The following is a 23,332-nucleotide window of genomic DNA, read 5'->3' as shown; positions in this document are numbered from 1 at the left end:
AATGTCAAATTTGGATTTCAACAAACCTGATTATAGGAGGAAGGAAAGAGCGAGGAGGTCCCAGGAAAGGAAGAATGGGACACTGATGACTCATGATTTTATAATAGGGATGTAGGGAGAGCGATGGTGGTGTATCTCAAGCATTAACAGAAGCAAGGAGAACATTAAAGGAGTACCTATCATAGTTGTAACAATGATTAGTAAAAGTCAAGTACCGCTGGCATGTTTTTTTTTAAAAAGTTACTTGAGCAATTGGCTATCAAAGAGCCTTCTCGGATATATGGAAGGAATATTCAAGCTTACGGTGACCTAATTTTATAAAAGATAAGAAGAAAGATGCGTTTGTCATGCGAGAAAAAAAGCTTCCACATGGTGACTTCAACAATAGTGAGGTGAGTTCCAACTGAAGTCAAGAGATAAAGGCTAAGAATAACAGCAAATGAGGAAGGACTAAGGAGCCAAAGGCTAAAGAGGTGGTGACCTGATGGAGGAAGAAACTTTTCTTTGACGAATTGAGTGAAAGAAGATTTCCATTGCACCAGTGAGGAGCATGTTGGAGATGAATATACAGTAATTCAGCTATTGCACTGCAGGAGGACTGAAGTCTGAGGTTTGTGACCTGAGCAATGCAGGGAGGTCCACCACCGAGATTACAATTGCAAGAGAAATAAAGTGCGAGCCAAAGAGGTCAGCTTGCTATTCAAGAGAACAATACAAAGGCTAAATGACTTTTGCAACACATCAGATTGGTTACAGGGAAAAAACATGACATCAGAAAGATAATACAAGATCAACCATTTCAATGCCTTTACTTGGAATTATACGGACAAACACTCATTTTCCAATGATATTTAGCCACAGACAGCCAATGTCTTACCTTCAAACTTTTCTACAGGATTATACCCAGGGAAAACCTTCCACTGGAAAACTTCTGATAATATTTTGCCAAATACAAAGAAACTTTATCGAGCATTTTGTTTAAGTAGCATTTCTTGCATCAGTTCAGTCTGCAGTGTACTATTCAACAACGACTGCATTTATATAGCACCTTTAACATAGAAAACATCCAAGGTAATTCATAGAAGCATATTCGGACAAATATCAATGTCGAGCCAAAGGAATGATTAGGAGGGGTGACGAAAGCTTGATCAAAGAGGTATATTTTGAGGGAGGGTTTTAAAAGGAGAAGGAAATGCAGAGGCAGAGAGGTAGGGTTTCAAGAACCTGGGACCTTGGTGGCTGAAGGCACAGCCACCTGTGGTGGGAGGAGGGAATGGGGGATACACAGAAGGATAGAATTAGCATAACACAGATTTCTCAGAAGGTTATATGGCTGGAGAACGTGAGATAAGGAAGGGTGAGGGATTTATTCAGTATTCTGGTCTACAAAACATAAAAGGCTTCCATTTATTCAACGGTGGTCCACTTTACCTGACCTACCTGTACCCACAGTAGTATCCTGTTGCCATCCTTTGAATAAAATGAATTTCTGCAATTCCCCGCCTCTCCTGACTCATTTTGAAGCTTGGTTCCACTGGCATCAGAAATCCCTGGGACTTTACCCAAGTAATATACCATTCGCAATATACCAAATTAATAAAACTCAGAAGCTACTTCAACAAGGGAAGCATCAGAGTCTGATCATGGTCTCAGCAAACACATCCACTTTGCAGCAAGGGCCACCAGAATGCAAAAAAGTGGAAGAATCCTGCTAGATTTTTCCCTTTCCTATATCCCCACAACCCCAGGGGGAGCCAGTTACATTTTATCACACCCAGATAGTTTCACACAAACTAGGAGTCAAACAAGAGACACATCATTAAGGAATTAAGGGGTCTGGGGAGCGGGCGGATAAGTGGAGCTGAGTCCACGGCCAGAGAAGCCATGATCTTTTTGAATGGCGGAGCAGGCTCGAGGGGCTAGATGGCCTATTCCTGTTCCTAATTCTTATGTTCTTATGTCAGATCTTCTCTGGCTCAGTGCCACACCACGAACCATTGAGATGGACTTAGTGTGCTGTTGTTATATTCAAGATTCAAATGTTAGTCGATCGTAAAGGATCAAGGCTGTTACGGTTTGTCATCTTTCCAATATACAATTTTTGGTTTTATGAGCTGGCCAATGGCACATCAAAGGCACATTATGCAGATTTTGAAAGGTGGGAGGGAAATAACCATAACTACTTTGGACAAAAAGGCAATGGCATGCAGCTGTTGTAGCTCCTGGAATACAACACACTGCAGGCTGGTTCAGGCGCCTGGAAGCGGCAGTCTGAGTTTTTGCTGGCAAAGCTCATTCCATTAAGATGATATTATATGTCCTTCTACATATCACCCACTTTCTCAGAAGTACAGAACCAGAACATGAGCAGCACAAACCTGCCATGAATTTCAACTGCCTATCATTCTTAAAGTTAAAAAGAAAAGTCATTAAAGTTGCCACACACAAAACCAGATGAATAAAATTCAGTTACCACTTTGGTTTAATCAATGAAGCCAGAAATATGAAGATTAGTGAATGGAGAACACTCCCAGAATGAACTGGATCCAGAAAGCAAATCAATACCTCATCTTATGGTAACTTGAAATCAGAATGAGAGAATATTTTCAATCAATGCTGAGGAGTTTCCATGGGGCTAGCATATTAAAAATGTAGCATTTATTCTAGAGGTTAATATAATTTTAAGAATGACCCCAGAAATTTAAATAGATGACAGTTACACCCATCAACTATCTATTTGGGTGCGTAACATCAAGCCTACCACAGGACTATCAAAGTATGTAAAATGAAGCACGAGAGCTTTGTTATAGCTCCGCAGAATATCAACACCTTACCTTTGATTATTCATTGACCCAACGACTAGTGGTTGATGGTTTCAAGCCAGGCTATAGTCCTTTTTCTGCATTGGAAAATTCTATTGCAAGTGCACAGCAAGCGATTGGTAATTTAAAAACAACCAGATTGCACATAGCAAAATTACAGCACCATTCTGTAGTATTTCGCCATTTGTCAATTACTATATTAAAATATACTTGTAATTAAATCAAATATTGGGTGGAATAAATTTGGATGACAAAGCTATAAGGGTATATTTTACAGTCACTCAAAATTGTGTTGTTCTGGGGAAATGCACTTTCTGCCAAATTCCTGATTCACACATACTGTTAGTAACAGACAAGTGCACAGTCTTTATCATTCACATCATTGGAGAACAGCATGAATATGAAGAGTGTGCAATAAACTTTTCCATAAAGATTCAAATGCCAGCACCAATTTGAATGCTTACTATGGTTTATGCATCACATCATGTTTGAGAGGAGTTAAACGAATATGACAGGGGGATGGGAACCTATGCAGGGAGACAGAGGGAAATAAAATGGAGACAGAAGCAAAAGATAGAAAGGAGAATAGTAAAAGTGGAGGGCAGAGAAACCCAAGGCAAAAAAAAAGGGCCACTTTACAACAGAATTCTAAAGGGTCAAAGTGTGTTAAAAAGACAAGCCTGAAGGCTCTCTGCCTCAATGCGAGGAGTATTCGGAATAAGGTGGACGAATTAACCGCGCAGATAGCAGTTAACGGGTATGATGTGATTGGCATCACAGAGATATGGCTCCAGGGTGACCAAGGCTGGGAACTCAACATCCAGGGGTATTCAACATTAAGGAAGGATAGACAGAAAGGAAAAGGAGGTGGGGTAGTGTTGCTGGTTAAACAGGAAATTAATGCAATTGTAAGGAAGGACATTAGCTTGGATGATGTGGAATCGGTATGGGTGGAGCTACGGAATACCAAAGGGCAGAAAACGCTAGTGGGAGTTGTGTATAGGCCACCAAATAGTAGTAGTGAGATAGAGGACAGCATCAAAGAAGAAATAAGGGATGTGTGCAATAAAGGTACAGCAGTAATCATGGGCGACTTTAATCTACATATTGATTGGGCTAACCTAACTGGTAGCAATACAGTGGAGGAGGATTTCCTGGAGTGTATTCGGGATGGTTTTCTAGATCAATATGTCGAGGAACCAACCAGAGAGCTGGCCATCCTAGACTGGGTGAAGTGTAATGAGAAAGGACTAATTAGCAATCTTGGGGAAGAGTGACCATAATATTAAGATGGAAAGTGACACAGTTAATTCAGAAACTAGGGTCCTGAACTTAAGGAAAGGTAACTTTGATGGTATGAGGCACGAATTGGCTAGATTAGACTGGCAAATTATACTTAAAGGGTTGACGGTGGATAGGCAATGGCAAACCTTTAAAGATCATATGGACGAACTTCAACAATTGTATGTCCCTGTCTGGAGTAAAAATAAAATGGGGAAGGTGGCTCAACCGTGGCTAACAAGGGAAATTAAGGATAGTGTTAAATCCAAGGAAGAGGCATATAAATTAGCCAGAAAAAGTAGCAAGCCGGAGGACTGGGAGAAATTTAGAATACAGCAGAGGAGGACAAAGGGTTTAATTAAGAGGGGGAAAATAAGAGTACGAGAGGAAGCTTGCCGGAAACATAAAAAATGACTGCAAATGCTTCTATAGATATGTGAAGAGAAAAAGATTAGTGAAGACAAACGATGGTCCCTTGCAGTCGGATTCGGGTAAATGTATAATGGGGAACAAAGAAATGGCAGACCAATTGAACAAGTACTTCGGTTCTGTCTTCACAATGGAAGACACAAATAACCTTCCCAATATACTAGGGGTCCGAAGGTCTAGTGAGAAGGAGGAACTGAAGGATATCCTTATTAGGTGGGTAATTGTGTTAGGGAAATTGACGGGACTGAAAGCCGATAAATCCCCAGGGCTTGATAGTCTACATCCCAGAGTACTGAAGGAAGTGGCCCAAGAAATAGGAGATGCATTGGTGATAATTTTCCAACAGTCTATCGACTTTGGATCAGTTCCTATGGACTGGAGGGTAGCTAATGTAACACCACTTTTTAAAAAAAGAGGGAGGTAATTATAGACCAGTTAGCCTGACATCAGTAGTGGGGAAAATGTTGGAATCAATCATTAAGGATGAAATAGCAGCACATTTGGAAAGCAGTGATAGGATTGGTCCAAGTCAGCATGGATTTATGAAGGGGAAATCATGCTTGACAAATCTTCTGGAATTTTTTGAGGGTGTAACTAGTAGAGTGGACAGGGTAGAACCAGTGGATGTGGTGTATTTGGACTTTCAAACGGCTTTTGACAAGGTCCCACACAAGAGATTGGTGTGCAAAATCAAAGCACATGGTATTGGGGGTAATGTACTGACGTGGATAGAGAACTGGTTGGCAGACAAGAAGCAGAGAGTCGGGATTAACGGGTCCTTTTCACAATGGCAGACAGTGACTCATGGAGTGCCGCAGGGCTCAGTGCTGGGACTCCAGCTCTTTACAATATATATTAATGGTTTGGATGATGGAATTGAGTGTAATATCTCCAAGTTTGCAGATGACACTAAACTGGGTGGCGCTGTGAGGAGGAAGCTAAGAGGCTGCAGGGTGATTTGGACAGGTTAGGCGAGTGGGCAAATACATGGCAGATGCTGTATAATGTGGATAAATATGAGGTTATCCACTTTGGGGGCAAAAACACGAAGGCAGAATATTATCTGAATGGCAGATTAGGAAAAGGGGAGGTGCAGCGAGATTTGGGTGTCATGATTCATCAGTCATTGAAGGTTGGCATGCAGGTACAGCAGGTGGTGAAGACGACAAATGGTATGTTGGCCTTCATAGCAAGGGGATTTGAGTATAGGAGCAGGGAAGTCTTACTGCATTTGTACAGGGCCTTAGTGAGGCCCCACTTGGAATATTGTGTTCAGTTTTGGTCTCCTAATCTGAGGAAGACATTCTTGCTATTGAGGGAGTACAGCGAAGGTTCACCAGACTGATTCCTGGGATGGCAGGACTGACATATGAGGAGAGACTGGATCGACTGGGCCTGTATTCACTGGAGTTTAGAAGGATGAGAGGGGATCTCATAGAAACACAAGATTCTGACGGGACTGGACAGGTTAGATGCGGGAAGAATGTTCCCGATGTTGGGGAAGTCCAGAACCAGGGGACATAGTCTTAGGATAAGGGGCAAGTCATTTAGGACTGAGATGAGGAGAAACTTCGTCACTCAGAGAGTGGTGAACCTGTGGAATTCCCTCCCGCAGAGAGTTGTTGATGCCAGTTCATTGGATATATTCAAGAGGGAGTTAGATCTGGCCTTGCGGCTAAAGGGATCAAGGGATATGGAGAGAAATGGGGTACTGAACGAATGATCAGCCATGATCTTATTGAATGGTGGTGCAGGCTCGAAGGGCCGGATGGCCTACTCCTGCACCTATTTTCTATGTTTCTATAACTTTTTATTCTATCCAGAGATCTACACCATACATGAGGATACTGAGGGCTCAATTTTGCCCACGCCCGTTTTCTGACATATTGCCAGAGTTACGCCCGTTTTTCTAGGCCAGAAATATTTTGCCAAAAAGTTTCCCCTATGTATAATTCAAATTTGGCGCCACGCAGCGTGTTCAGTCGTCTCAGGGGGTGGAGCCTGCTGTCTGCGCCGAAAAAAACAATGTCGCACCTTCTGCGCATACGCAACAAAAAGTGACGTTTTTGCAATGGACGCGCATGTGCAGTACAGCTCCAGGTTGGCAATCGGCCATTTTTAAAGAGCCAGTTGTGAGAGAAGGAGTGCTGTGAGAGAGCATTGGAAAAATCGGATCTGCAGCAATACAAGATGCAACGCAGTGCAAGGACCAAGAATTTCTTACAGGAAGAAGTGGAGGCACTAGTTACTGTGATTGAAGCCAGATAACACGAGCTGGACACCACCAGAGGTCACATAAAAGTTCCACCCAAAGAAATGAAGAAACGCTGGAACCAAGTTGCAGAAGATTACTGCGCAATAGTGACCAACCCAAGATCTGGAGGACAGTGTAAAAAGTGACAGGACCTTGGTCAAGTCGTTAGTGCAAGTAATATTTTCATTTATTCAATGGAATTGCAATTGTAAATGTGACCAGCTGTATATGTCCCACCCAGCAGAAAGACACGCTCTCTAAAAAGTTGTATTTTCATTTTTGCAGAGAAAGGTGGTACATAATAAAAGGGAAAGAACTCGAACAGGAGGAGACCCGTCAAATCTGCACCCACTGACACCCTTGGAAGAGAGGGTCACTGCTTTGATGGGTCCTGTCTGGAGAAAAGCAACCACCACTGCACAAGCTGGACCCACACTCGAGGGAGAGGGCAAGTCCTGCAAATACCAGTCTGGCTGTGCTAAATGTTAAGTACTCAGTTCATGGGGATGTCTCCGTCATCCACGCTTCGGTTGATGCAATGTGCTATCATTCATCGTGGTCCTTCAAATAAGCCTGCTGCCTGCGCTGTGTGAGCCTACTCATGCCACCCAACCTGCCCCCCGCCCCCCTCTGCTGCTAACCATTTGTCCGTTATATTTTGCAGAACTTGAGGCCGAACCTGACGATTCAAACGAGGACTAGCCTGAAGAGAACATCTTCCAATCCCATCCCCAGATAAAGAACATGGGGGTGAGGATGAAGATGGATGAAGCCCCCATTGTTTTACTAACTTTGGTGGAGGTGCTGGTGCCGCCCATTGAGATGCCAGCCCCTTCCGTGACGAGTGGTTTGAGTGTTGGTGGGACATTCAAACTGTCACAGGACAAAGTGGAGCGCACCAGTTCCTACTGTCACAGGAGCATCCAGTCGTGCCCCGGTAACTGCCCCCAAAGGAAGTGGAGTGTGGGAAATTGCACTCCGTTGCCATTGAGGGGGGGTAAGGCCAATTCTGCAGTGGGAGCAGGACTTCCACGTTGGGGCTAAAATTCCCGGCCCCAGAAGGTTACCGCCCCCAAGATGGGAGCCCGTGCGGGGAGGCAGAGGGAAGATGAGGGGAGACGGGGGCGGGGGACAGGAGGGGCCACATTGCAGCAAAGGTCTGGGGGGGCGAAGTGTGTTGGAGGGGAGTGTTCAGAGTGGGGTGGACGGGTTGACTGCGCAGATGGCGGTTGGTGGATGTGGTGTGGTTGGTGTCACGGGGGCGTGGCTCCGGGGTGGCCGGGGCTGGGGGCTCGACATCCGGGGGTGTTCGGCATTTGGGAAGGTTTCTGATGGGACGGGGCGGGTTGGGTGCAGGGGGATTGTTCCCGGTGTTGGGTGGGTCCGGAGTCGGGGGGGGGGGGCACGCTCTTGGGATGGGGGGGTGGGCTGTTTGGGGCTGGGATTGGGAGAGACTTCTTCACTCGGAGTTGTTGGCCTGTGGGGTTCCCTGCCGCGGAGAGTTGTTGATGCCAATTCATTGGATGTGTTCGGGAGGGAGTTGGATGTGGTCCTTGCGGCTGGGGTTGGGGGGGGTGATCAGCCATGATCTTGTTGAATGGTGGTGCAGGCTCGAGGGGCCGAATAGCCTACTCCTGCACCTATTTTCTATTCCATGCTTTCCTAACGTCTAAGGCTGTGGGTCCCAGTGGTGAGGTGCAGCAAGGCACACCTAGGGCCCCACCTTCTGAGGCTGCGGGTCCCAGTGGTGGGGTGCAAGCCACACCTGTAGGGAGGAGGGGAAGGAGAGCTCAACCGCGCTCTCCTGTGGTGCAGGATCTAACAGATGTGGTTCAGATGATGGCAATGAGTGGGAAGAGCACTGATCTTACACGATCACTCTTGGACACCATCAGTGGGGTGGGTGATGAGGTAGTGGGACTGTCAGGAAAAGGAACAGCAATCTCACGAGAAATGGGAACGATGTCCGGAACCATGAGTGAGGGAATATCTCAGTCAGCTGAAACCATGTCAGTGATCATGAGGGAGGGAATGTCACAGGTAGCTGATGCGCTATCAGTGAACATCACGGAGGGAATGTCAGAGATGGTGCAAACACTATCACGGAACGAGGGAGGGAATGTCACAGGTTGGCGAGACAATTTTGCTCAACACGAGGAAGGGAATGTTGAAGGTCGTTGAGACACTGTCAGGGCACACGAGGGACGGCATGTTGGAGTTAGCTGTTGCAATAAGGGAACGGGCCCAGATCCAGCACCCATTTACAGAATCAACTGCCACTCACACTCCAATCCCCACACTAGCCCCAAGCTGGGCCCTCCACATTGCTGCCTGCCGCCCTCCACCCCCCCCAACTCAACAGGTGCGCACTACCCAAGATCTTAGAAAGAATAAGCTTGGTACTAAGCCCAGAAACACTACGCCACTACCTGTGGGCAGGGATGGTGGAGTCACCAAGAACAAGAATGGTGGGCAGTCTTGGAATAAGCTAGGAGAGAGATGGGAGCAGCCTTTCTTTGCTGATATTATTGTTACTATTGAAACTGTTGTTCTCAAATTAAAAGGTTTTTGTAAGTTATGTAAATTTACAAGTTTAAAAGTTACTAAGTAATCTTAACTGAAAACTTTAAAGCTTGATACAAGAATAATTTTATTAATGTTAAGTACAAAGAACAATTTGTTCAAGTTTTGAATAAAATATATTTTACATTAAATCTGAATCATTTCCATCAATTATTCCATTAACACAACACAACGGAACAGGTCCAAACAGTAAACATGCGGAATAGTTTCCGTTGAGCCTTCAGGCAGCAAAGCTCACGGATGAGCTGCTGGCGCAAGGCTCGAGCAATCGGTAAAAGGGCACGATGGCCCGCCCTCCTCGCCGTCATGCTCCGGGTTCAGGTATTTGCATGGCTTCCTCGTCCCCGTCATCTGCATCTTCCTCATCATCATCAGCCACTCACACCTTAGGTGGGTCTTCTACTACCAGCTGCTGCTACCTCTGATGGCTAAGTTACGCAGCATGCAGCACACACTGAACTGACCGACAATCTCAGGGGAGCATCCGAAATGGTCCAGGCATCGGAAACGCTGTTTCAAGATGCCAATGGTCCTATTATGCTGCGCGTTGCAATGTGCGACATGTTGTATTCCCGGTCAGCTTCCATACTGGGTTACGTGCAGAGGCATCATGAGCCAGGTGGCGAGGCCATACCCTTTGTCTCCCAGTAGCCAACTCTGCCTTCTGGCTGCTGCTGAAACATGGCAGATCTCACGCTCTCGCGTAGATGAACACATCATGGGTGCTCCCAGAGTATCTTGCATCGACTGACACGATGCGATGCATGTCGTCTGTTATGTATTAATACTTGGGGGTCACCAGAGGGCGCTGCGATCGGAGGTCATCGGGCTGTATGCATGTAGCGTGTGTGCTTGGTCACCTGTATATAAGCTGGGTGTCTTTGTCACACTGGCACTCTTGGGCTGGAATGAAGATGGATCAGGTTGCACCAGAGTGAGTTTATAGTAACCAGACTCGAGTCATTACATCACACACAAGCTGTACATTAATGGAGTGGAAGCCTTTTCTGTTTCTGTACATCTCGGAATCTTCCAAAGGTGCTCGCAAGGCGATGTGGATACAAATAATGCAACTCTGGAAACTAGCAATCCTGGAGAAGCCCACAGCTCTGTCACACATTGCCTGGGAGGTTATGAGGAACTTTATTTAGTCATTCCTCCGGTCATATAGTGCAGCAGTCACCTGCCCAATGCAGACATGTGTTGCATATTGAGAAATGGCACGCATATTCCCAGTTATAGCTTGAAATGATTGAGGCATAGAATGAAAGTGCAGCTGTAACCTTCACTTCAACTGACAAAGCAGTCCTCCTGACACTTCTAGGTTGCAGGTCTGCTTTCACCAACTCACAGATCTCAGTTACAACTTCTTTGTGGAAATGCAGCCTTCTGACACAGTCTGCATCACTCAGGTGCAGGTACGAACACCTGTCTCGATATACCCGACGGGGTAGGCCTCCTGCCCATCACCCTACGGGCTCTGATAGTCCTTATGCGATGACATCGAATCAATTGTCTCCTCCGCAGCACCATCATGCAGAAGGCTCGCAAAAGGTATGTAATTGTCAGCATTGCCCCCATAGTTAAATTTTACCTTTGCAAGAAGCTCAAAATGGCAGGAAGGCAGGTTCTTTGTTCTCTCTCTCTCCAAGGTCTGTATGGATGGGCTACACCCAGGTCTTGTGACTTCTTCCCCACCCCTCCCCCCCCCTCCCCCCAACTCATTGCAATCTTGTGACTTTTACCTTTCTTCCCCACCCCCCCCCCGCAACTCATTGCAGTCCAGTGACTTATCTTCCCCCTCCCAAAATCATTGCAGTCTTGTGCTTAGTGCAGCAGCCTTCCAATCGGCACATCCCTCCCTGGGCTCAGGGCAGAAGCCTTCCGATCGCCACCTCTCTCTGTCAAAGCCCTGAGCCCGTGTCCGTGCGTGGGGCCGATTGTGACGGCCGATGCTACAACCCTCCAGCCCTGCTTGAAGACGTTCGGTGGTGGCGTGTGAGCAAAAAAAATGAAAACTTCAGAAATCCAAGAAACTTCCATGTACTCCGTTGAAAGATTTTAAAAAAGCTGAACGTTATTCTGGATATTTCAAGTGTTAGAGACTCCCTTCAAAAACTTCGATGAAAACAATGTGCTGATTTTTCAATGTGCATTGCTGTCTGTTAACTCACCAAAAGATTTTTTGGGAGTGGCCAGATACGCCGACCTAGCATAAAAAATTTGGGGGCAAACTGCGAAAAATGCTGAAAACTGGTGCAGACATGAGGGAACATCAAAAAAACCAAATGTAGAAAAATCATAACTAAAGCAGTTACATCGGCGCAGATTCCAGGGGGAAACTTTGAATTAAATAATTACGCAAGAAAAAACGTCACACATCAAAAAAAGAGCACAAATGACCCAGGAAAATTGAGCCCTTAATCTTGGAAGTAAAGTCATGCTTCTAAATGGAATTCAACAACACACTATAATGCACTCTTCTTGACCTGCCCATTTCCACAAAACATACCAAGCTCAGCAGTTTCCTACTCCCACGTCTATGGGCATATACCAGGATACTAATTAAAACAAAACTTTGATGTTAAGATATTCTGGGGATTTTAATGAGCGTTTCTAGCAATGTGTCAACTTTAAAAAATAGAAGGACTGTATGTTGTGACCTGTCACTTCACAGATCACAGCTTGTAATAAATAATCAATTAAAGGTGGGCCTGTGTACACATTGGAATGGGATCTCAGAAAATCAAACAAAGATGTTGATTCAGTCACCACCCCCATACATAACCCAATATACAATTTTGATCTTCTGTTTATTAAAAGTTAAAATGGATGCTAGGGCCTCGGGAACGCTGACCTGAGATTTGGCAATGATCGAGCAGCCATATTATCTGATCATCCTCCCCTCCACCACCACCCCAAGCACATTAGGTTGAAGTCATTCTGGTTTTATTACATAAAGGTTTTATTCAAGTGGGATTTCATTTGTTAGTTCATTCTTTGGACAGCATTAACATTGAAAATCTGTTCACTGGACTCTCTAAATCCTAGTACTATATTGGCTAACCCTTTAATAACTGAGGGTACAATATTTGCACCAAAGCAAATGCAGAGTTGTTGCAAAACTCCATATTATAAGTAACCTTCGCTCTATGTATTAGCATGTAATTTTACCCATGGTCATCAATTCTTGCTTATTTAATAATTTAAACATCAATGTACAACTTGTATTTATATATCACCTTTAACGTAGTGAAACGTCCCAATGCACTTCACAGGAGTATTATGCGATAAAAATTTGACACCGAAGTAGAAATTAGCGCAGGTGACCAAAATCTTGGTCAAAGAGGCAGGTTTTAAGGAGCGTCTTGAAGGAGGAAAGAGAGATAGAGAGGCAGAGAGGCTTAGGCAGGGAGTTTCAGAGCTTGGGGCCTCGGCAACAGAAGGCACGGCCACCAATGTTTGAGTGATTATAATCAGGGATGCTCAGGAGGGTAGAATTAGAGGAGCGCAGACATCTCGGGGATGGGTTGTGGGGCTGGAGGAGATTACAAAGGCATGGATGAGGGCTTCAGCAGCGGATGAGCTGAGGCAAAGGTTGAGACAGGCGACGTTACAGAGGTGGAAATAGGCAGTCTTAGTTCTGCTGTGGATATGTGGTCGAAAGCTCACTTCAGGGTCAAATATCACACCAAGGTTACAAACAGTCTGGTTCAGCCTCAGACAGGTGTTGGGGAGAGAGATGGAGTGAGTGGCTCGGGAACGGAGTTTGTGGAGGGGACCGAAAACAATGGCTTCGGTCTTCCCAATATTCAATCCCAACACACAGCAAAGTGGGAATTTAGTGCTAAACAAAATGAGACCATTTCAGTTAAGCAAGTTTGAATTAAGAGTAGATAAGAGATGCTGTGAAATCTATGTTCCATTCCATGCCCATGTGACGTGGAACATATTATCTGTGTATGGACAGGGTGAGTGTGGACCCTGCCCTGTGCCACATCCATCCTGACATAGGTCAGGACTCCAGAATTGGCTGTTTTTCAAATCAGAATCATGAACACAAGGCAAATGAGAAAATAAAAGGAAAATCAGGCTCCAAGCAATTTCGTACTCCATTATACAATTCCTATTAAATGCACATGACATTCTGTACCAAATCCAACTCAGCATCTATAGTCGCCATTCTCAGGAGCGCCAAAACCAGCAGGGGTTAGGGAAACTGCTCTGTTGCTGTCACACTTCATCTTGGTATAGGTACTATCAACTTAACAGGCGAGACAATAGCACTAGCATCTGCCTTCAATAACCCAGGAACACAACAGCTCCCAAGTTAAGTGGCCCTATTTCCCGGGTTCCTAACTTTCGTGACATGAGACAACTGGTAATAATTATTAATGGTCTCTCCAAATCGGTTTCTCATTTCCCATAAGGTACCTTTATGGCTTGTGAGGCTGACAAACTGTCATTGCTGCAAGAGTTCCTCAGTCCAGTGTCCGAGGTCCGACCACCTTCAGCTGCTTCAATGACCTTCCCTCCATCATAAGGTCATAAGATCAGAAGTGGGGATGTTCACTGATGATTGTAATGTTCAGTGCCATTCGCAACTCCTCAGATAATGGAGCAGTCCATTCCCGCATGCAGTAAGACCTGGACAACATCCAGCCTTGGGTTGATAATTGGCAAGAAACATTTACGCAATACAGGTGCCAGGCAATGACCATCTCCAACAAGATAGAGTCCAACCACCTGCCCTTGACATTCAATGGAATTACCATCGTTGAATCCCCCACCACCAACACTATTGACTAGAAATGAACTGGACCAGACATATAAATACTGTGGCTACAAGAGCAGGTCGGAGGCTGGGTATTGTGCGGCGAGAGTGTCTCACCTCCTGACTCCCCAAAGCCTTTCCACCATCTACAAGGCACAAGTCAGGAGTGTGGTACATTATTCTCTATTTGCTTTTGTCTCTATTTGCCTGGTTGGGTGCAACTCCAACAACACTAAAGAAGTTCAACACCATCCAGAACAAAGCAGCCTGCTTGATCAACATGCCATCACCTTAAACATTCACTCCCTCCACCTCTGGCACAACATGGCTGCAGTGTGTATAATCTACAAGATGCACTGCAGCAACTCGCCAAAGCTTCTTCGACAGCACCTCCCAAACCACTTAAGAAGGACAAGGACAGCAGGCGCATGGGAACACCGCCACCTCCAAGTTCCCCTCCAAGTCACACACCATCCTGACTTGGAAATATATTGCCGTTCCTTCATCGTTGCTGGATCAAAATCCTGGAACTCCCTCCCTAACAGTACTGGAGGAGCACCTTCACGACACGGACTGCGGCGATTCAAGACAGCGGCTCCAAGGGCAATGAGGGATGCTCAATAAATGCTGGCCATGCCAGCAACATCCACAACCCATGAATGAATAGAAAATATGGAATACCCATTGGGAACTGGGTCAACACTGGACCACATTATCCCGCTCTATCTCCTACTGCATATTTTTGGAGAGTGGTCCAATAATCTGTTCTCAACAATCAAATATATAATGTGCAATTCAAAGGAGCTTGAGAAGTTCAAAATTCCACTTAAATAGTTGAAATTCATAAATAGGGTTCAGGAACGTTAAAACAATCTGGTTGACCGCACAAGTAGACAAATTTCCACCGCATATTATTCATTCTCTTACGGTTTGGGAGGCAAATTCCCATGAAATCCACAAGTATTGACTAAATTGGAACTAATCGTCAGATATCACACTCTACTCTCTCAAACTTTAGTTCATATGAAAATATTAAAAACCACAACAGCACCTTCATTTGCATGAAAGAAGGCTTGTCTAACATAGTACTTTATGAAAAACATAGCAAAGAGTATTTTAAAACTAATCTAATCTCGGGATTTAAAGAGCATTTCTAAACCCCTTGAACTGCACAGCTTACGAAATCATGTGAACTCCATGATTAGATTACACCCTTGTAAGTTACTTCTTGATGCCCATTATTGAATGTTAGTCTCTAATGATGTAGATTCTACACAGTTATTCAAACAAATGTTTCGATTTTTGTCCACTTAACCACGAACCTTTCAAACTGAATAATCGGTGGTGGGGGGGAAAACCTTATTCTGGAGCAAGATTCAAGTATATTCCTACAATAAACAGAGAAAAATTAAACTGGACCTTTTGGCAATTTAAAATGATTTATATTTAGACATGAGCAGATTCTCCAGAGAGTTGAATGTAGTGAGGATCTGCGCTATAATAAATGAGGAAAATGCAATATGAAGTAAGTATGGTACTTACTTTATGCAATGATGTAATCAAAATACTCAGTTAGGAATTCAGGTGCCCAAAATGTCACTCATCAATAAACCATGAGGTGCACATACAGAAGGAATCAAGGCCTGTAACATGGTAGTCCCTGTCCTATCAAGCTGAACACAGTTGTCCCTGCCCCATCAAGCAGAAACTAGCCAAAAACCTAGGCGAGTTAATATTTACAAAAAGGAGAATGTTAAAGTGGAATCAATTTCATCATTAATGGAGTTATAACTCATGGACCTTGGCTCATTTTTAACTAGATGGTTACACTTGTAAGCCAGTGTGGGTGGAGTTGCTCACTTACAACCAACACAACCAGTATTTTTAATAGCCACATTACAGAATTTAAATGACTAATGTTATGCAAGTCAATCACTTGATTTCTGAATTTCTGAAATAGTTCCAGTAAAGCCAACCACGCCTGTAAGAGGCAAACAAAACTGAAGCGCAGATCTCAATTCATTATCGAATCAAAACAAGTCCGTTTTTGAATGACAGAAACTAACTCAAAACAAATTTATGAGTTTGAATTTGGCCCCTTCCTCTTACCAAAGTATGGCACATTTATAAAACGCCGATTGTACTGCATGCACCCTGCACACCCAGTCTTTTTCCTCTTCTCTTGCTTTGCCACCTTGGGAGTCCGACCTTTTAGTTTTCCAGCTCGAGCAAGGGATCCATACACCTTACCGCCAACAATAGAGCAACTACTTCTAGAGTACAGTGCTCAGTGATACCACATTGGTCAATGATGGCATCATCATCTATGGGAGTGCCAGCCAAAAGGATCACTTGGTCAACAGCAGAGACTTCTTCCAAGCCTTAAGTTCCCCAACTGTCTCTTCCCCAGTCACATCAAGGGTGTGGGTGTTTTGAGTGCGTAGAAACAGCTGCATGGTGGTTCCTAAGATCGGCCCAGCCAGAATTAGCTGAACTGCTCTTGACCGTGAATACCCAAAGATTGGTTCCATTATAGGGCGGAGTGCACTGCAGCTGTAAATATGCACTCAATCATTCCAAGTTGACATATTTAACAATTGTAAGTGTAAGCAATGTAGATTAACCACAGGTCAGAAATAAAAACCCCAGCTTACTATGGAGAAATAGGATTTGAATCCATCAGTGTAAACTTTCAGATCCCAATCCCTGCTCATTTGTTTCAAGGAAAACATTGTCTGAGCTGGTAATTTCATAAAATCCTGCCCACAACCTAGTTCTTTGAAGAGGAACCAGTTTCTTGGCCATATTACCTTTAATGGGCACTTTATGCTGACCCATAAACCATAATCTTGCAGCAGATGCCAAAACCCAAGTTCAGCCATTTCTAAGCACACATCAAATTTATTAGGGGACTGGGTAACAGTGGGTTCAATGCCAGCCTTCTGACCTTTCTGAAGGGTTACACATGAAGATTACAACCAGTCATTTCTCTTTTAAAATACTAACTGGCCCGCTGTGCATTTCCAGCATTTTCTGTTGTATTCCAGGATAAAAGTTTCCTTTGTTGGTTGTAGAGATCCAGTGAATTTGGCCAATCTCAGTCAAGCTCTCACGAGGGAACAGCCGACGGCACCAAACTGCCCCTAATTCAACACAAAGTGACACTAAATTGGCAATCTGAATCAGAGGGTACAAACTGCCTGCTGTGGGAACCTGGGATACATTGTTAGACAGAGGAGAAGCTTTAGTGTGCATCTAGCCACAGTCTGAAAGGATGGTTTGATGCTGACATTAGGCGTCTGGAATATAAATATTCAATGTCCCAGCAACAACATTAGGAGCGTACATAGTCACAAAATAGTTCCCAGCCATTATCAGGAGTAAACATCCTATAAATTGCAGACATTTTACAACTGTAATCAATTTTACAAGATTAATAGATCCAATTAAGGAAGGATAGCACTCGGGTAATAAACTTTCCAACGCAACTTTCTGATAGATGAAGCCAATCTAAGAAGAAAAAGAACGCATTTATATAGCAGTTTTCATCATCCAGTATGTCCTAACGCACTTTTACAACCAATTAAGTACTTTTGAAGAAGGTCCATCACCACTTTCGCAGGGCAAATGGGGACGGGCATTAAACACGGCCTTGCCCTCATCACCAGCATCCCGCAATTAAATAAAGGCTGCCAGTAATTTCCTCTCCGCCGACCCCTCTCTCCATTTTACAGGATACATCTCCTTGCAATAGTTGGACTGGTTCCTACAACTCAGGTCATTTAAACACTAATTCTGTTATAAGCATCGATGCAAAACAAGTCAATTTTAATTCTGTGCAGAAAGGAGGAAGTGAAAATATATAAAAGTGAGGGGATGCAATTAGTAACTTGTGGATCGAACACAAAAAACAGCACAACTGTGACAGGAAATGCTGAGAGTTGTATTCTTGCTCCAAGTCCTTGATTTCCAGCCAGGATGCTGTGTGAGAGTCAGCTCTCTTGGCCACATCCTACCAGATGGCATAGAACAGCACTGGCAAAGGCCTACAAGCCGGTTCCTCATCAACTTCGCCACATGTAGACTCGGAGAAAAACATTTGCAGTACTGTCCTTTAAGCAACATCATTAAAGAGCTTTTGCATTATACAAGTGCCATTGGCAGCAGGAGCATAATACTCGCATCGTCTCTGGCACTTGCTGATGGGGTGGCTCTGCTGCACAGGAGGGCAGAAAAAAAGAGTGGGAGAGCTATAATGATAGGGGATTCTATTGTAAGGGGAATAGACAGACGTTTCTGCGGTCGCAACTGACTCCAGGATGGTATGTTGCCTCCCTGGTGCAAGGGTCAAGGATGTCTCGGAGCGGGTACAGGACATTTTGAAGGGGGAGGGTAAACAGCCAGTTGTCGTGGTGCATATAGGTACCAACGATATAGGTAAAAAATGGGATGAGGTACTACAAGACGAATTTAGGGAGCTAGGAGCTAAATTAAAAAGTAGGATCTCAATAGTAGTAATCTCAGGATTGCTACCAGTGCCTCGTGCTAGTCAGAATAGGAATCGCAGGATAGCTCAGATGAATACGTGGCTTGAGGAGTGGTGCAAAAGGGAGGGATTCAAATTCCTGGGACATTGGAACCGGTTCTGGGGGAGGTGGGACCAGTACAAACTGGACGGTCTGCATCTGGGAAGGACCGGAACCAATGTCCTCGGGGGAGTCTTTGCTAGTGCTGTTGGGGAGGAGTTAAACTAATATGGTAGGGGGATGGGAACCCATGCAGGGAGACAGAGGGAAGTAGAATGGGGGCAGAAGCAAAAGATAGAAAGAAGAAAAGTAAAAGTGAAGGGCTGAGAAACCCAAGGCAAAAAGCAAAAAGGGCCACATTACACCAAAATTCTAAAGGAGCAAAGGATGTTAAAAAGACAAGCCTGAAGGCTCTGTGCCTCAATGCGAGGTGTATTCAGAATAAGGTGGACAAATTAACTGCGCAGATAGCAGTTAACGGATATGATGTAACTGGCATCACGGAGACATGGCTCCAGGGTGACCAAGGCTGGGAACTAAACATCCAGGGGTATTCAACATTTAGGAAGGACAGACAAAAAGGAAAAGGAGGTGGGGTAACGTTGCTGGTTAAAGAGGAAATTAATGCAATAGTAAGAAAGGACATTAGATTGGATGATGTGGAATCTGTGTGGGTGGAGCTACGGAATACCAAAGGGCAGAAAACGCTAGTGGGAGTTGTGTACAAATCACCAAACAGTAGTAATGAGGATGGGGACAGCATCAAACAAGAAATTAGGAATGTGTGCAATAAAGCGACTTTAATCGACATATTGACTGGGCTAACCAAACTGGTAGCAATGCGGTGGAGGAGGATTTCCTTGAGTGTATTCGGGATGGTTTTCTAGACCAATATGTCGAGGAACCAAATCGAGGGCTGGTCATCCTAGACTGGGTGATGTGTAATGAGAAGGGACTAATTAACAATCTTGTTTTGCGAGGCCCCTTGGGGAAGAGTGACCACAATATGGTAGAATTCTTTATTAAGATGGAGAGTGACACAGTTAATTCAGAGACTAGGGTCCTGAACTTGGGGAAAAGTAACTTCGATGGTATAAGACATGAATTGGCTAGAATAGACTGGCGAGTGATACTTAAAGAGTTGACTGTGGATAAGCAATGGCAAATATTTAAAGATCACATGGATGAACTTCAACAATTGTGTATCCCTGTCTGGAGCAAAAATAAAACGGGGAAGGTGGCTCAACTGTGGCTAACAAGGGAAATTAAGGATAGTATTAAATCCAAGGAAGAGGCATATAAATTGGCCAGAAAAAGCAGCAAACCTGAGGACTGGGAGAATTTTGTAATACAGCAGAGGAGGACAAAGGGTTTAATTAGGAGGGGGAAACTAGAGTATAAGAGGAAGCTTGCTGTGAACATAAAAACTGACTGCAAAAGCTTCTATAGATATGTGAAGAGAAAAAGATTAGTGAAAGCAAACGTAGGTCCCTTGCGGTCAGATTCAGGTGAATTTATAATAGGGAACAAAGAAATGGCAGACCATTTAAACAAATACTTTGGTTCTGTTTTCACAAAGGAAGACACAAATAACCTTCCGGAAATACTAGGAGACCGAGGGTCTAGTGAGAAGGAGGAACTGAAGGATATCCTTATAAAGCGGGAAATTGTGTTTGGGAAATTGATGGGATTGAAGGCCGATAAATCCCCGGGTTCTGATAGTCTGCATCCCAGAGTACTTAAGGGAATGGCCCTAGATATAGTGGATGCATTGGTGATCATTTTCCAACATTCTATCGACTCGGGATCAGTTCCTATGGACTGGAGGGTAGCTAATTTAACACCACTTTTTAAAAAAAAAGGAGGGATAGAGAAAATGGGTAATTATAGACCGGTTAGCCTGACATCAGTAGTGGGGAAAATGTTGGAATCAATTATTAAAGATGAAACAACAGCGCATTTGGAAAGCAGTGACAGGATTGGTCCAAGTCAGCATGGATTTATGAAAGGGAAATCATGCTTGACAAATCTTCTAGAATGTTTTGAGGATGTAACTAGTCGAGTGGACAAGGGAGAACCAGTGGATGTGGTGTATTTGGACTTTCAAAGGCTTTTGACGAGGTCCCACATAAGAGATTAGTGTGCAAAATCAAAGCACGTGGTATTGGGGGTAATGTACTGACGTGGATAGAGAACTCGTTGGCATACAGGAAGCAGAGGGTCGGGATAAATGGGTCCTTTTCAGAATGGCACACAGTGACTAGTGGAGTGCCGCAGGGCTCAGTGCTGGGACCCCAGCTTTTTACAATATACATTAATGATTTAGATGAAGGAATTGAGTGCAATATCTCCCAAGTTTGCAGATGACACTAAACTAGGTGGCGCTGTGAGGAGGACGCTAAGAGGCTGCAGGGTGACTTGGACAGGTTAGGTGAGTGGGCAAATGCATGGCAGATGCAGTATAATGTGGAGAAATGTGAGGTTATCCACTTTGGGGGCAAAAACACGAAGGCAGAATATTATCTGAATGGCAAGAGATTAGGAAAGGGTCAGGTGCAACGAGACCTGGGTGTTATGGTTCATCAGTCATTGAAAGTTGGCATGCAGGTACAGCAGGCGGTGAAGGCGGCAAATTGTATGTTGGCCTTCATAGCTAGGGGATTAGAGTATAGGAGCAGGGAGGTCTTACTGCAGTTGCACAGGGCCTTGGTGAGGCCTCACCTGGAATATTGTGTTCAGTTTTGGTCTCCTAATCTGAGGAAGGACGTTCTTGCTATTGAGGGAATGCAGCGAAGGTTCAACAGACTGATTCCCGGGATGGCGGGACTGACATATGAGGAGAGACTGGAACAACAGGGCCTTTATACACTGGAGTTTAGAAGGATGAGAGGGGATCTCATAGAAACTTACAAGATTCTGACGGGACTGGACAGGTTAGATGCGGGAATAATGTTCCCAATGTTGGGGACATCCAGAATCAGGGGACACAGTTTTAGAGGGGTAGGCCATTTAGGACTAAGATGAGGAGAAACGTCTTCACTCGGAGAGTTGTTAACCTATGGAATTCTCTGCCGCAGAGAGTTGTTGATGCCAGTTCATTGGATATATTCAAGAGGGAATTAGATATGGCCCTTATGGCTAAAGGGATCAAGGGTATGGAGAGAAAGCAGGAAAGGGGTACTGAGGGAATGATCAGCCATGATCTTATTGAATGGTGGTGCAGGCTCGAAGGGCCGAATGGCCTGCTCCTGCACCTATTTTCTATATAAAGCAGGGGAGGTGCACAGGCCTACATTTTTATGCATCTTAAAAGTATTGTTAGCTCTCCACAAATCTAGATATGTAGATTCAAGTTTGTGCTGCCTTCTACTAATGACTGACAGTGGAAACCTATTTGGTGTAGCTACAAAAATAAAAATGGGGCGAGCAGCAGTCTCGCTCTCCCAGGACTCCCAACTCCAATGTAGAAGTATCACAAGTATTTACTCAAATTGCAACCATCACGCATTATTGTTAGTTGCAAGTCAAGGTTCTGCAAAAGCTCACCACAAAGAACACACTTTTCTGATTTTTTTCTATTTGTTAAAGCTGCAAATTTTGTCCCCAAAAAACTGTAAATACTGTAAACATGAAACAAAAATGCATGGGTCAGTCAGCCTCTGCAGAAAGAATCGACAAGCAAACGCTCCAAGCATAACCCTTTATCAGAACACACGTGAACTTGTCTGTTCTATCCGTCGATGCCAATTAACTTGTGTGTTGCAACTTTGTTTTTGTTGCAATTTAATTCAAACTAAAATGCATCTTTCATATATAATTTACTGAGCACCATACTGAAGGAGCAGCAGAAACAAATTAGTCACCTTGTGCATTTTGTTCAAAATTCTAAAGTTGCACTAGTAAATGGGGTTAAACCAATAAGACAATCTTTAGAAAAAGATTATCTTGGATACATTTTGTTTCTCAAACTGTACTACATACAAACAAAATGTAGTAATGTCAGCATGTCACAAAGTTTCAGATTGCCCGTTGATATAAATCAAATTAAAACTGGAGTGAAAACACCAGGATGGGCCCTGCACAGAGGGTTGTTGTGGTACCTAACACTATAGAAGTTGAAAAGTAATAGCATTCTTCTAGTCATGTCCTCAATGACAGTGTAAAATCAAATAACGAGATGAGTGTTAATGGGCTAAATACTACACTTCTCAATTGTTTTTCATAGTCGATAATAAATATTTATCAATATTGCACTCCTTTAAAGTGATTTTGTGCAGTCATGTAACTAAGTTTCTCCTTTGGCTCAGTGGATAACGCACAAGAACATAAGAAATAGGAGCAGGAGTCGGCCACCTGGCCCCTCGAGCCTGCTCCGCCATTCAATAAGATCGTGGCTGATCTTCGACCTCAACTCCACTTTCCTGCTCTATTCCCATAATATCCAAAAATCTATCGCTCTCTGTCATGATACTCAACGACTGAGCCTCCACAGCCCTCTGGGGCAGAGAATTCCAAAGATTCACAACCCTCCGAGTGAAGAAATTTCTCCTCATCTCAGTCCTAAATGGCCGACCCCTTATCCTGAGACTGTGACCCCTGGTTCCAGACTCCCCACCTGGGGGAAATATCCTCCCTGCATATACCCTGTAAGAATTTTGTATGT

At 44.1% G+C, this 23,332-nt stretch overlaps 1 protein-coding gene and 1 pseudogene across 6 annotated transcripts in view; both read right to left on the bottom strand.

The window, feature by feature from the left end:
- Positions 1 to 23,332, bottom strand: part of tjp1a (tight junction protein 1a) — a 154,726-nt gene that overhangs the window by 122,055 nt on the left and 9,339 nt on the right. The window lies entirely within an intron of this gene.
- On the bottom strand, positions 16,193 to 16,614 carry LOC139234023 (ubiquitin-like FUBI-ribosomal protein eS30 fusion protein; annotated as a pseudogene).

The sequence above is a fragment of the Pristiophorus japonicus genome, chromosome 21 (genome assembly GCF_044704955.1).
Source record: "Pristiophorus japonicus isolate sPriJap1 chromosome 21, sPriJap1.hap1, whole genome shotgun sequence".
Lineage (NCBI taxonomy): Eukaryota > Metazoa > Chordata > Chondrichthyes > Pristiophoridae > Pristiophorus > Pristiophorus japonicus.
The sequence above is the reverse complement of the archived record's forward strand: the minus strand, read 5'-3'. Positions and strand labels throughout refer to the sequence as shown.